The 14,508-nt window shown below is 48.4% G+C and overlaps 1 non-coding gene across 1 annotated transcript; it reads right to left on the bottom strand.

The window, feature by feature from the left end:
• Window positions 1–7,490: 7,490 nt before the first annotated feature.
• On the bottom strand, window positions 7,491–7,563 carry TRNAS-UGA (transfer RNA serine (anticodon UGA)). The gene has a single exon. It is a non-coding gene; the product is annotated as a tRNA-Ser (tRNA).
• Between the last annotated feature and the right edge of the window lie 6,945 nt (window positions 7,564–14,508).

Below are 14,508 nucleotides of genomic sequence, written 5' to 3'. Positions count from 1 at the left end.
TCGTGTCGCCGCTTACTGACGTGGTTTTGTCGCGCAATATTGCCCTACCGAGCACCTTAATCCAGATCCACGAAAACTGCGCTCGCGTGCCCATCCTCAATTTTGGATATTCGTCGCATGTGCTGCCACACGGTATCGCCATAGCGCATATCACTCCTTTGGAAGAATTTGAGATTTCTTCTTTGACCTCCGAATCGTTCCTCAGTACCAACGGACCTTTGTCACTCACTCCTTCGTACTCGACGCCTGTGGACGATGTTTCTAAGATGATCGCCGCTGACCTTCCTTCAGAGCAAACAACAGCTCTCCGTCACCTCCTATCATCTTATCGGGACATCTTTGATTTGAACGACCGTCCACTTGGCCAGACATCTGTTGTCACGCATCGCATCAGCACCGGTAACGCCAGACCCATTCATAGGCGCCCATATCGTGTCTCCGCAACAGAAAGGGCCATCATACAGAAAGAGGTAGGCAGGCTGATGGACAAGGACATCATTGAACCTTCCAGTAGCCAGTGGGCATCACCGGTTGTCTTACTAAAGAAAAAAATACAACTCGTGGTGCTTCTACATTGACTACCGTCACCTCAACAGGATAACAAAGAAGGATGTTTATGCCCTGCCTCGCATTGATGACGCTCTTGACTGCCTTCACCGATCCCAATACTTTTCATCAATTGACCTCCGCTCCGGCTATTGGCAGATTAGCGTCGATGAGATGGAGCGCGAGAAAACCGCCTTTGCCACACCGGACGGTCTGTACCAATTTAAAGTCATGCCCTTTGAGTTGTGCAATGCGCCAACTACATTCGAGCGCATGATGGACTCTCTCTTGCGCGGATTGAAGTGGTCTACATGCCTCTGTTACCTCGACGATGTGATTGTGTTTTTGCCGAACTTTGAGAGCCACCTGCGGCGCCTCACAACCATACTCTCCGTGTTTCGCAGGGCTGGCCTTCAGCCAAACTCCTCCAAGTGCCATTTCGGTCGCCGTGAAATTAATATGCTCGGCCACCTCGTAAACGCCGCCGGAATCCAACCTGATCCACAGAAAGTTCACGCCGTGCGAAAGTTTCCTGTACTTTGTTCCACAAATGATGTCCGTAGTTTTCTGGGCTTATGCTCTTATTTCCCGCGATTTGTGAAAAATTTTGCCGACATCGCTCACCCTCTCACTGACCTTCTTAAGAAAGACGTATTTTTCTCTTGGGGACCACTACAGGAGAAAGCCTTCTCTACCCTGAATGAGAGGCTTAGAACTTCCCCGATCCTGTCACACTTCGATCCTTCTGCACCCACTGAAGTACAAGCTGACGCAAGTGGTCATGGCATCGGCGCTCTCCTCGCTCAGCGTCATCAGGGCCAAGACCGTGTCATCGCTTACGCTAGCCGCCTTCTTTCCACGTCCGAGCGAAATTACTCCATTACTGAGAGAGAATGTCTCGCGCTGATATGAGCGGTCGCGAAATTTCGACCGTACCTTTTCGATCGGAGCTTCCGCGTCGTAACTGATCATCATGCCCTCTGCTGGCTCTCCTCTTTGAAGGACCCAACTGGACGACTTGCACGCTGGGCATTGCGCCTACAAGAATATACAAATATACATTTTCTATTATGTATAAGTCAGGGCGCCTGCATAAAGACGCTGACTGCCTGTCTCGCATTCCCGTGGATCAACCGGACGATACCGATGCAGACTCGGACATCAGTGTTCTATCCCTCTCGGGCTTCCTCCATAGTGGCGACGAGCAGCGCAAAGATCTTGTTCTTCGAGCACTTACGGAACACCTAAACTCCTCGCCCAATGACCCGTCCCTCCGGATGTTCACATTGCGCGATGGAACTTTATAACGTCGTAGCGTTCGTCCTGACGGCCCGGAGCTCCTCCTGGTCGTTCCCAAGCACCTTCGACTAGCCGTCCTCCAGCAACTTCACGACGCCCCTACTACTGGACATTTGGGCATCACCCGTACTTACGAACGCCTGAGGTGCCGCTTCTTCTGGCCCGGAATTTATCGCTCTGTGCGCCGTTATGTCGCTTCTTGCGACCTGTGTCAGCGCCGGAAGACGCCCGCGATGCGTTCCGCTGGTTTTCTACAACCAATAGATACACCTACAGAGCCCTTCTTCCGTGTGGGCCTCGACCTCCTTGGTTCCTTTCCAATTTCCTCATAGGAAACAAATGGATTGCTGTAGCGACCGATTATGCCACGAGATATGCCATCGCACGAGCGTTGCCAACCAGCTGCGCTATAGATGTCACCGACTTCTTACTTCACGACGTCATCCTGCACCACGGCGCCCCTCGCCAGTTGCTGACCGATCGCGGCCGCTACTTTCTATCGAAGGTCGTCGATGATCTGCTCCGCTCCTGCTCCACAGAACACCAGATTGCTACCGCGTACCGCCCTCAAACGAACGGCCTCACCGAGCGACTCAACCGCACACTAACTGAAATGCTGGCCATGTACGTTTCCGACGATCACCGCCACTGGGACGTCGCTTTACCATACATCACTTTCGCGTACAACTCGTCCCGTCCCGACACTGCCGGATTTTCACCATTTTACCTTTTGTATGGCCGCGACCCCACCTTGCCCTTTGACACGTTGCTACCTTCCGCAGTACAATCACCCAGCACTGGTTATGCTCGCGATGCTATTGACTTAGCCGCCCAGGCCCGAGATGTCGCCCGTCATCGCCTGACAGTCTCGCAAGCTTCTCAAAGGCGACGCTACCACCTTCGCCACAGAGACCACCATTTTTCACCTGGTTCCCTTGTCCTTCTCCGGACGCCTTCATGTCGCGTCGGCTTGTCGGAAAAGCTACTTTCCCGTTATTCTGGTCCGTACCAGATCTTGCGCCAACTGACCGACGTAACATATGAGATCGCCCCAGTCGGTCAGCCTTCAGTGCCTCCCAACGTCACCAGCGATGTTGTTCACGTGGCCAGGCTCAAGGCCTATGTCCCCCCATTAAGTGAGGCTCTATAACTTGCACAGGGACGGAGCTACACCGCCGGGAGGGTGATGTTACGGTGAAGGGAAGGAATAAGTTGATTTAGTCTAGAGCAAGACGAAGTCTGGCAATTGCCTGAACGCCGTATACACCAGCTGTAAATATACTGTATTTTACACTCGTGGGCCTGCCTTCTTCCTGCAACAATATATATACGCGCTTATGTTACTTGAAGTAGTGTAAACTCGAATCTTGTACCCACCCCTTATGTAATACCCCTGAAATCGGGGGTCTTTAACGAAAATAAACTGAACTGAACTGAAGTGGGTTGAGTGTCAGATCAGCCGATCGAATGGCTTCGAGTACATTCCGAAGGCGTCGAAGCTGCACGTCAAAAATTTCCGAAAGGACAACGAAATGATTGACATAGACGAGGCACCTTTCCACTTGACGTCAGCGAGAACGGTATCCATCATTCCCTGGAATGCGGCTGGAGCGGAGCAGAGGCCGAAAGGGAGTACTCTAAATTCGCAAAGGACATCCGGAGTCACAAAAGCAGTTTTCCTCGCGGTCGCGATCGTCTACTTCAATTTGCCAGTAGCCACGTTTCGGATCAATAGAGGAGAAATTCTTCGCGCGCCTGAGCCTGTCCAGAGTATCGTCGACACGAGGCAACAGGTACACGTCTTTCTTTGCGACATTGCTTAGCTTCCGGTAGTCAACAGAAAACCGAAGCGCGCCATCTTTCTTTTTAACAAGAACGACTGGAGATGACCAGGGACTGCATGAAGGCTGTATTACACCGTCTTGAAGCATTTCCTTCACCTGCGTTCGAATCGCATGTCGTTCGGTCGGAGAAACACGATAAGACTGTTGCCGTATGGGGGGCGCGTCGTCATAGGTGACGATACGGTGTTTCGTAAGCGATGTTTAACGTATATTCGACGACCGTGCAAAGCAAGAGTGGAACTCGGGCTACTGCTCGCGCAGGGTGTTACGGTTGGCGTCTAGCACTCCGTGCAAAAAGGATTCTCGCCCGCCATGTCTCATCCAAATGAAGTGTCACTTCCTAATTCGCCATGGTTGTCTCGAGTGTATGCCGGTTTGGCGAAAGCCCAGCAGTGTTTACAGGCCCCTTTTGTATGTGTGTGCGACTTTAGAGGGACCCTTTCCTCGAACCGTCAAGCTTGCGGGACAACTTCGACGAACCAGCAACGCGCGAAAGAGAAAGGTTCAGCTGTCTATACTATACCCAGGACGCGGACTAACGCCTGCAGAGGCACGCTCGCGAATACGTCAACTGGGAGAATGGATCAGTCGCCCTTCCGCAACTAGACGCCCTTTCCGCGAACAAACGTCGCCTAGAAGAAAGGAAAAGGCGTCTACATTCCCAGACCTGCGACTTGGTATATCCGGAGGCGGGACGCTCATTCCTTGCTGCAGGCTTGGTATCTACGGAGGCGGGACGCCCTTTCCGCGAACCAACGTCGCCTAGAAGAAAGGAGAAACATCCACGAACCTGCGGCTTGGTATATACAGAGGCAAGACGCCAATCCACGAACCAGACTCTGTGCCTGTCACGTGACGCCGACGGGAACTAGATCCCTCCCACGATTGTAGACAGCCGATTTAAGGTGCTCTGAAATGTACTTTTCATAACTTCATTCTCTTCTTCTCATCTTTCACCAACATTTGAGTAAACCGTGCAAGTTTCGCACTAGGAATCGTCCCGTCCTTGCTTGGTCGCCATGGTCTACCGGATGCCTGCAGCCCGCCGACAACGCCACGCTACCCATTGGTAACGTCGGTCGAACTTCAATAAACAGGCGTCGCTACAACTCGGCAGCAGTACGATACGCTACTCTGGAGTGCGCAACAAGGGGTTGGTTGGTCTCTTCAGGAAACGTTGGACTAATGTCGACGTTGCGTAGAGGTGCTTCAGCAGTGCCGACTGCACGGAAACAAAACACTCAGTGTCATCGGCGATCGGGTCGGCGTAGGCGATGACAGTACCGGTGACGAGGTGCCAGAGTTGGTAGCTAACGTTTGTGACAAGAACCTCACAGTTGCCATCATGGAGATCAATAAGGCTTCTTGCCACGCAAACACCTCGAGAAAGCAGGAGTGAGCGATTGCTTTGTGCGACCGCTTCACTGTGTAAGAGTCTATCACATGCCACTTGAACCACGACACTTGCACGCGTTGGTAACGTGACAGCATCGTCGATCTCATGAAGAGATGCTCGAGGGTGGATGGTGTTCGTCGTCAGTGCGGCGCTCTTTGTCGAGAAAGTGACGAGGCGTTGTCGAATGTCTATGATAGCTCCGTTCTCCCAGAGAAACTCTATGCTGATGATTAGGTCTCTAGAACTCCGAGGGAGAATGCTCAAGCTGGCAACAAATGTAGAACCGCGAATGTGTATTCGTGCTGGGCACACGCCGAGTGGTGTGACGAAGTGCCCGTCACTTGTGCGAACGGGCGTTTGATTCCAAGGCGTCGTCACTTTCTTCAGAAGGGTGGCCAGTTTTTCGCTGATTATAGAATAATCCGCTCCAGTGTCCACTAAAGTAGTCAATTCACAACCGTCGAGCAGTACAGGAATGTCCAAAGAAATTCTTTTCCAGTAATCAGCAGGTACCCTCGCCGTCGATGGGTCGTCGATCCGCGTACGTGTCAGTAGGTGTCCTTGAGCACGTCCAGTCTGAGCGGGCTCGCCCCCGAAGGCCGCTGTGTTTAGTTTTCCCGGCGCGGGCTGGGCGACTGACCCTGTAACGCGCTCGAATACGTACGGCGAGTCGGAGAAAACCACTGCGGCGAAGGGGAGCGTGACTGGGGCCGAGCTGATGGGGATCCGCGCTGCTGAGCAACGTATTCTTCAATTTCAGGAGGACGCTGGCTGAACCCAGGTCGCTGCGAGTTTGCTGAGAATCCGCGCAGTCCGAGCTCTCGATAGGAGCACTGTCGGTAGACATGCCCAGCTTTGCCGCAGTGAAAGCAAAGGAGACAGCGATGAGGTGCCCGCCATACGTCTGATTTCCTTGGGGCCTGTCGGTGGTCCTGATAATACGAGGCTGCTTGGACGGGCTGTACCATGGCGGGGCACGCAGTGCGAAGCGGGGAGGGAGGTGGGGCAGGTTGCCTCAAAGCTTGCGAATACGACATACGGGAGCTGTCAGTTCTTAGCGGTCGAGCTTCTGTGTTGAAGGGTGGTTCTCTTAGCGCTTGCTGGACTTCGTCCCGGAGAACGCTGGACAAGAAGTTGAGCGTCGGCTGTGAAGGTACCGACAGTTCCTACAGTTCTTCGCGGATTACGGAACGAATGAGCTCTTGGGAGAAATCAACGTGGCACCCGAGTGCTCCAAATAAGTCCGTTGGTGAGGCAGCGTTTTCTTGGCGTTCGTATGATGGTGCTCGCTGCCGAAGAGTCTGTTCCATGGTGACGGCCTCAGAAATAAATTCTGACACAGTCTTGGGAGGACTGCGCACGAGACTGCCGAATAGCTACCCTTTCACTTCGCGCATCAGGTACCGCACCTTCTTTTCTTCCGACATGCTGGGGTCGGCTCGTCGAAAGAGGCGCGTCATGTCCTCGACATAGATTGCGACACCTTCGTTCGGCATTGTTATACGGGACTGGAGATCACGCTCAGCTCGTTCTCGGCGATCAGGGCTCGCATACGTCTCAAGAAGCCCGCGTTTGAATTCTGCCATTAAGTTAGGGAATCTGCATGGTTCTGATAACAAACACGTGCGCCATAGTTAAGGCTTAAGGCTAAAATATACGTTTTTCAGTTTGTCTGCGTCATCCCACTTGCTGAACGCGGCAACACGCTCCTAGTGCACCAGCCAATCTTCAACGTCCTCATGTATGGCACCATGGAAGGGATTCGGCGTTCGCGGGTTGAGTAGCGTACAATCAATCGGCGTTGTGCCTTCCATACCGGTTGGGGTGGTCGGAGCTGCCATTTTCTCTGGGAGGAGTCCAAACTCAGGGGCTTGTCCACGGATCCTTCTGCAAGCGCAGTGTACAGCCGCAACCACCAGTATGGGGCTGGAGCTCCTGCTGCTCGGAGGGGTTTGGTGCATAGATTAAATTAGACTGTTGCTTGCGTTAAGGCAAGCAACAGTGCCAGCAGCCAGACACGAAGGGGCGGTTCTCCAGCTGGCACGTGATCATTCTTGACTTCGTCGTTGTCTTCGCCGTTTTTGCTGGTCACGCAATACTGACCATTTGCGGGCTCAAAACACCAGGTGGCAATATTAACTCTATTGATGACCACCACCATCTTGCCCAATCCCTTACGCACACACACACACACACACACACACACACACACATATATACATATATATATATATATATATATATATATATATATATATATATATATATTTATATATATATATATATATCATAAGAGGCTAACAAACACTGACACGAAGGACAACATAGGGGAAATTACTTATGGTTAATAAATGAAATAAAGAAATGATAAATTAATGGAAATTAAAGTGGATGACAAAACAACTTGCCGCAAGTGGGAACCGAACCCACAACCTTCGCATTTCACGTGCGATGCTCTACCAATTGAGCTACCGCGGCGTCGTTTTACCATCCACTTTCTTGGTATTTATGTGTCCTAGTAGAACCCTGGGAGTGTTAGCCAGCGCCACCACTGACAGACCTGGGCGGCCGACGTGGAACGTCCTTTTTGCCGCAGGCGTCACGAGAACGTGATCTTTTTGGGTGAAGGCAACTGGTCAATAAACCCACATATGCTACCTGAAGGCATCAATGTTGCCGGATTCGAGACCCTCGTTATGTAATCAACGAGAAGAAAGGGGGTTAACCGAAGGGCCCGATTTTTCACTCCCAGGGTTCTACTAGGACACATAAATACCCAAGAAAGTGGATGGGAAAACGACGCCGCGGTAGCTCAATTGGTAGAGCATCGCACGCGAAATGCGTTTGCCTTTCGAACCATCCTTTCGAACCATCGCAACATAAAAAGAAGGCATAGTTGAACCACTTGGAGGTACTTCGAAAATACTATTAGATTATTTCGTTGGTTCCCAGAGCATTTGACGACGAATACATCACCGAGCTGAAGAAGAGAAAGAACGAGCTCACCAGAGCAAAAAAAAAAAAAAATATCGCATTGCGAGGAATTAAAGCGGTTGGATGCAGTTGCCGGTACTCCTATCGGTAATCCGAATGTTAAAGGTAAAAGCGAACAGTGATTAAAATAGGGGTAGACCGTGACATTACGCTTTTCTGTCATTTAGTATACCCTCAGGGCGAGAGGCATTAAAGGGGGATGGGGTTAAATCAGTACAGAGAAAAGAACCAAACAAAGCAGTACTAAAGCAACCTGTAGTATACAATGTTAGCTAAAAAGTGTACATAGACAGTTAATTCACAAAACAAAAAATAGAAACCAATGGATAAGGTAGTATACAGTATGAGTGGCTGTATTATACAATATTAGTAGAATGCTTCAAATGTTCATCGTTTTCTATAGAAACAATGTGCGCATGAGGACGTTGAATACTTCAATATGTTCAACTTTTAGACAAACATAGCCATAAATTGCTTGTGAGTTAAGAATCATCATGAATGCACGGTGATGCGAAAGAGATGAACAGAAGACGAAGCACAAGGGGAGCTATAAAATACGAAGTAAAAAAAAAAGTGGCGAAGGATGCGCAACACAGCAAGTTACATATAACTTGTTGTGTTTTGAGGCAACAACAACAGTACCAAGTTATATGTACGTAATTGCCCCTCTGGCGGCCTGTATATGCTTGCAATTTTACCGCGACAGAATTGAGGGCCCCGTGTCGCAGAAAATGTGGTGTCATCGTCGTCAGCAGCGTCGGCGTCGGCGGAGTTGTGCGTGAGCGAAAATTTCCGTATGTATTGAAGTATGTGTATATGCCACGCCGTGCTATATGAAATGAGGAATATGCAGGTTATTTTGCCACACCATTATATCACTAAAGTTGTTGATACCTTGTGTTACACTCTTGGCAAACTTATTCCTCGCAATTTTGAGAATGACAGCCCAGAAACAAATGTCATGAAATAAAACGGCGACAGCGCATGTCTTTTACGTTAAGTCTTCTCAGGCTTAAGTAATAGGAGTGCGAAACAGTAACAGAAACCTGAAAATTATGTAATATTTTTGGCGCGGCTGTGCACAACCTCGGCGACTGGCCCACGCAAGAAGCCGCGTTTCTAACAGAAAGCTCGTTTTCGTGCATAGCGTTCACCACCAGCGTTTCCCAGTAAATATTACGGTGACATAAGATGCAGGTACCGGGAAGCGTGAGAAGCAGTCAGGGATCTTCGAATACTATCACGTTCCAGTCTTAAAGGCGAAGCTTATGCGTCCTCAAAATTTTTTAACAGGACTTTTGCGAATGTTTCAGGTATGGCTGGAGGTGTGAAACAAATGCTATCAGCAAGTATGTCGGTCAGGTTCATTCCAGAATCAAGATAATCATTGTTGAGCAGTTACAAAACGAATTTTGATCAGTTTAAATTAAACAAATAATAGGCATGTGATTTAATCTAGAACAAGACATATTCAAAAGTTTTTTGTTGTAAAAGCATCATAAGTTTTCCAGTGTCCAGGGACAGGCCAGAATTAAATAACCAATGACAAAGGTAGCGAGAAGTAGAAGACATGCAATTATTATTTAATACATATATATACTCATATGTACAGCCCGGGAATAGGAAGATAAATGGAAATATTTACCAGCGCTATTGAAGATACGTAAGAAACTGCAGTCTACACTTATATGCATTCCTTTAGTGATGACAAAGAGGAGTAGCGCCAATCAAAACTGTATGTACAGTTCGTGCTTCAATTTTAATACAACATTGAACCCCCGCTGCAAGCTTGAAAACAGCCTTGTTTTAAAAGAATTTGAACATTCCTCACACGAAGTTACCTGTGCATTCAAAATTGACGGACTTCCTTTTTGCACATATTCGTTCGGACATGTATGTCGTAATGAAAACAGGAACATAACTACGAGTAAATTCTTTCAATTATTCAACTGCTTAAATTTCAGGCCTCTGTAGATGTGTACTCGAATGCTGGTGCCAAGTATTTGTGGTCCAGAAGATAACTTCATGCAAACAATATGTTGCAGCCCTAAAAAATGCGCCAACGTTACGGGTAATGGCATTCTTGAACATTTGAGTTCTCTTACGTCTTTGATCGAGGACAGGAAACATTTTGTATAGAATCCTCTTGCAGGCCCCTGATGAAACATGTAGACACCGTGTGCTGTCCAGAGGGCGCTATGACGCTTTCATTTTTCGCCCCAATATCGCCAACACCGGTCGCTATAGAGGCGATGAAAGTGATGACAGTGGCTCACTATTCACCGCTCGTCTGTGTGTTGTGCACTGTGCTTTGTCGAGCTGAAGCTCACTATTGTTCCCATCTCTGATATTTGTCGCGAATTCGGGCAGTAACATGCAGAGCATGTGCACTTCGACATTTTCACAACTCGGACAGTCTTGCCTAGTGATAAGCGGTCGAAAGTGTCACGGCGAACGTACACAGCGCCTCCCCCAATTAGCTACTTTTGACGTTGCCCATCTCAACGTTTCATTTCTATACATGGCGCAGAGGTCGCACGCAAACTGCACTGCAGGTTGTCTGTATTAAAAGGTGTACTTATTTATCCTTTTCTTGGGGACAGCGTTTCAACTACCAACAGCTTAGAGTTATCGCTCAGCGCAAGACGAGCCTGCATGATATGGCACCTTACTCGAGTTTTATCGTTTCTAACTCTTGTGTATGATCTCGTTGAACCTTGCGGGATCCGATTGTATAGTTGACGCGACTAGTGTACTTTCTTGAAGGTGTGTCAGCACTAGCGATTACGCAAGAACCTTCGAGGAGGGGTGTACGAAAGCCGACGTGCGTGAGCCGCAGATCAGATTTTCTACGATAGCCGACTTCGCTCGCCGTTATCGTTGTGCCGGAGTGTTACTCGTTTTGATGGGCGCAAGTTCACGCAATAAAAAGTTAGTTACGAGATTCACAATTGTGTTCTTTGCCGTCGCTGCAACGTGACAATAGACAATTTTAGAAGTGTGTTTGTCGCCTTACGTAGGTTAAACGTATACCGCACCTTTGCGGGACGTCACGGTGCGCTTCCTTTCAAGAATTTTAGTTGACCGCATGGAAACGCAAACGTAAAGAAGACGTTATAAAACAGGGCGCCGTCTGGTGCCTCGTGCCAAACGTATCCAAGCGAAGACGACCTACTAGCAACCATACTGCTGTTGCTATGTGGACGCGTCTCGTTAGGCCTACGGGCGCCACGATCGCCGAACGACCTCAGAAAATAGACACGCTATCTGCTCATAACTAACCGTTCGGGTGAGTTTATAGAAACCGAAAGCTCATTACGGTATAGTTACTGGCGATCAACGTGAATGAGAGCGTAGACATCACGAGAATTCACGCTGAAGCGGGAGCTATGGACGCCGCCTGTTCGAAAACCCAATTTCTTAGCGTCCGTAAACATTAAGAACAATAAACTCGCAAAATAACGTACGTTATCATTGCGCACGTTAACCACAGAAACCAAATAACGTTCGTTGCATGCGCAATGAGGACGACGCATTTTTTTTAAGTACGTAACGCAAACGTATTACGTACGCAAAGAAGATTATTACGGAAGGATGAAAGAAGAGAGAGGATGAAGAAGATCGGGACGCTGGCTGCTACGTGTTGTTGGTGGTCAGCCATCTTAACTACTCTGACTCATCCTGCATATATATTGCAAATATAGTCTTTCTATACTCACAACATCCCCTTAACAATATTGTACTTCCTTATGTCAGCTATCTTACGCTTGTTGATTAACTTGGAAAGTTCTGCAAGTTCTATTCTAGCTGTAGGGTTAGAGGCTTTCACACATTGGTGTTCTTTAATCAGATCTTTCGTCTCCTGCAATAGCTTACCAGTATCCTGTCTAACGTAGTTACCATTGACTTCTGTTGCACACTCCTTAATGATGCCCATAAGATTGACGTTCATTGTTTCAACACTAAGGACCTCTTCCTGAGTTAAAGCCGTATACCTGTTCTGTAGCTTGGTCCGGAATTTCTCTATTTTCACTCTTACCGCTAACTCATTGATCGGCTTTTTATGTACCAGTTTCTTCCATTCCCTTCTCAAGTGTAGGCTAATTCGAGATCTTACTATCCTATGGTCACTGCAGCGCACTTTGCTGCGCACATCCACATCGTGTATGATGCCAGGGTTAGCGCAGAGTATGAGGTCTATTTCATTTCTAGTCTCGCCATTCGGGCTCCTCCACGTCCACTTTCGGTTATCTCGGTTGCGGAAGAAGGTATTCATTATGCTTATTATTAATTGCCGTTAACTGTCGGAGAACTGCTCATGTCGATTTTGTCTTTTGTGAGAAACGCATTTGTTCCTTCTCTGAGGCTGAATAGACGGACAGAGACATTCATTCAGCTCAGCTATCACGCTACATTGCAATGGTGCCCATCCCTGAACTCAACTTTAAAGATTTCAGGGTACTGGGGCTAATTATGCCCATGCGATGTGAAATATTCCACATGCCAAATAACATGTCACTATATTTCCCACACAATCATTTTAAGGCGATATGCAGAAAATGAATTTATATTGTGAAAACCTGGCACTCCGCTGCTTTTTTGATTTACACAATCATACAGGTTTACTCTAGATATGCTTTTTCTCCTTCAGTTGTCACATTCTTCTCTTTGTTCCGCAGAGGTTTCGCCTATTCGAGCACGTTTTTTTTTTGTAGTACTCGGACGATGCCTTGCAATCATAGTTCCGTGCATGCTATGTGCACAAGCCTTCTCTTGGGCGACGTTGAATTAGCTGTCAACCCATAAACACACACGCGTTTTATCCACTGTCAGGGAGTATGCAGCGTGTCTCAGTTAACTTTAGCGAAACTGTTCATTGAAAAAAAGGGATAAAGAAAGAGGGTGCAAGATACAATTATAAGACCTTCGCTAATCGATCATCAGATCTCTGACGGCCTAGGCCCACTGGTCTTAAAATGGTGTTTTGCACCGTGCTTTTTCCATCTTTTTTTTTTCGATGAAAAGCTTGGCTAAACTTAGCCGGAACACTCTATATAGTGCGCGAAGTGTTTTGCATTGTCTGTCAACTGACAGTTGAGATTTTGCGTATGTCTTAACCCAAGCGCCACAGTCTTTGATGGGAAACTAACATTTCTAGCATATTTTCTCGAAAAAAACCCGCGTGACTACTTTAAATTTCAACGGCTTCGCAATTCCTTCGTCTGTGAATAGGTTCCCTCTTTTAGCAGATACGTAGATCGCATTCTAGTTGGCCAATGTGAGCGACAGCGAGCGTTCTTTTGGTGCGGCTCGCAGCTGCGCACTAACTCCGTTTTTGAATAGGTTCCCTCTTTTAGCAGATACGTAGATCGCATTCTAGTTTGCAAGTGTGAGCGACAGCGAACGTTCTTTTGGCGTGGCTCGCAGCTGCGCACTAACTCCGTCTTTGAATAGGCTCCCTCTTTTAGCAGATACGTAGACCGCATTCTAGTTTGCCAATGTGAGCGACAGCGAACGTTCTTTTGGCGCGGCTCGCAGCTGCGCACTAACTCCGTCTTTGAATAGGTTCCCTCTTTTAGCAGATACGTAGGTCGCATTCTAGTTTGCCAATGTGAGCGACAGCGAGCGTTCTTTTGGCGCGGCTCGCAGCTGCGCACTAACTCCCTCTTTGAATAGGTTCCCCCTTTTAGCAGATACGTAGATCGCATTCTAGTTTGCCAATGTGAGCGACAGCGAACGTTCTTTTGGCGCGGCTCGCAGCTGCGCACTAACTCCCTCTTTGAATAGGTTCCCCCTTTTAGCAGATACGTAGATCGCATTCTAGTTTGCAAATGTGAGCGATAGCGAACGTTGTTTTGGCGCGGCTCGCAGCTACACACTAACTCCGTCTATGAATAGGTTCAATCTTTTAGCAGATACGTAGATCGCATTCTAGTTTGCCAATGTGAGCGACAGCGAGCGTTCTTTTGGCACGGCTCGCAGCTGCGCACTAACCCCGTCTTTGAATAGGTTCCCTCTTTTAGCAGATACGTAGATCGCATTCTAGTTTGCCAATGTGAGCGACAGCGAGCGTTCTTTTGGCGCGGCTCGCAGCTGCGCACTAACTCCGTTTTTGAATAGGTTCCCTCTTTTAGCAGATACGTAGATCGCATTGTAGTTTGCAAGTGTGAGCGACAGCGAACGTTCATTTGGCGCGGCTCGCAGCTGCGCACTAACTCCGTCTTTGAATAGGCTCCCTCTTTTAGCAGATAGGTAGATCGCATTCTAGTTTGCCAATGTGAGCGACAGCGAACGTTCTTTTTGCGCGGCTCGCAGCTGCGCGCTAACACCGTTTTTGAATAGGTTCCCTCTTTTAGCAGATACGTAGGTCGCATTCTAGTTTGCCAATGTGAGCGACAGCGAGCGTTCTCTTGGCGCGGCTCGCAGCTG

Source organism: Dermacentor variabilis, chromosome 1, assembly GCF_050947875.1.
Source record: "Dermacentor variabilis isolate Ectoservices chromosome 1, ASM5094787v1, whole genome shotgun sequence".
Lineage (NCBI taxonomy): Eukaryota > Metazoa > Arthropoda > Arachnida > Ixodida > Ixodidae > Dermacentor > Dermacentor variabilis.
This window is presented reverse-complemented; position numbering and strand designations above follow the sequence as displayed.